Source organism: Aplysia californica, unplaced genomic scaffold, assembly GCF_000002075.1.
Source record: "Aplysia californica isolate F4 #8 unplaced genomic scaffold, AplCal3.0 scaffold00437, whole genome shotgun sequence".
In the NCBI taxonomy this organism is placed as follows: Eukaryota; Metazoa; Mollusca; class Gastropoda; order Aplysiida; family Aplysiidae; genus Aplysia; species Aplysia californica.
In genome coordinates this window covers 46,076-47,354 of record NW_004797707.1, presented here as the reverse complement: position 1 = coordinate 47,354, position 1,279 = coordinate 46,076, and positions in this window count along the sequence as shown.

The following is a 1,279-nucleotide window of genomic DNA, read 5'->3' as shown; positions in this document are numbered from 1 at the left end:
GAGAGAGGAGAGGGAGGGGGCAGTGTGACAAGAAAGACAAAGAGAAGAAGATAGAGTAGAGAGAGAGAGAGGGGGAGGGGGGAGGAGCAGAGTGACAATAGAGACAGAGAGAAGAAGATAGAGAATAGAGAAAAATATGTATAAGGGGAGGTATATTGTCGGAGGAAAAAAACTGATTTACATCTTATCATAATTTGTGCAAAGTTTAAAGGCTATAGTCTAAACATGGTCGTTTTTTTTTAGCTGAACGAACTCTACGGTGCCCCATCACTTCAGAAAACCAGCTGTAAAATTTCAGCATGAAAACTAGATCTGGCAACACAAAAAACGCATTGTAAAAGGAAAAAAAAAACTTTAAAATATTTTTTAAGCGTACTACATGTAGATCTATCATCATTTGGTGCTGTTGGGATAAATTCTAGAGGCATGAAATGAAAAAAAAAATTTTTAAGATATCTTTCCCTCAGGTAGATTTTAGGAAAAGCAGTCCAAACCTCTGCCGCCCGTCCCCTTAACCCTGTCCGTACGCCCTGGGGACATTTTGTACCCCCGGGGTTGTATTCTTCATATAATTTTAGAATACTTCTAATGCGATGATCTCTTTGAAACTTTCAGTATTTCTCAAAAAATCGATTTGACAGACTGCTATGCAAAGCGTGCGAATCGGATTAACGAGTAAACTTCCTCTTTGGAAAGTGGTGGCACAGAGTTCCCCACGTCGTATGGATACGATAGTAAAACACGACGTACGGATAGGGTTAACAAATAAATGTCCTCTTTGGAAAGTGGTGGCCCAGAGTTCCCCCACGTCGTCATGGATACGATAGTAAAACCCGACGTACGGATAGGGTTAAAGAGTATCTTGTGGTCGGCTTGAACTTAAACATATTGTGGGTTCTAAATCAAGATCAGGCTGAGACGTTTCTTCAATAGGTCTCTTCACTTTATTTATTCCAGTTTCTCCACCAATCTCTCCCCATTGCCTGAGGTGACCAATTTCCTTTTTAAACACGTCACTTCTAGTCCAGTCTAGGCTATATTGTAACTTGAACTCCCCTATAAATTAATTCACATTATCACGACTGAAAGCCACACCACCAAATACGGTAAAGGAAATCTGGGGGTTTTAACTGGATTACGTGGAAAGTTTGGTTCATCCTTTTCCCTACTTCCTCGAATGATAGATTTGATAAATTGCTGTACAATGTAATGTGACTTTGCTCCTGGGAGCCACGGAGGGGGATTTCTCTCTCTCTCTCTCTCTCTCTCTCTCTCTCTC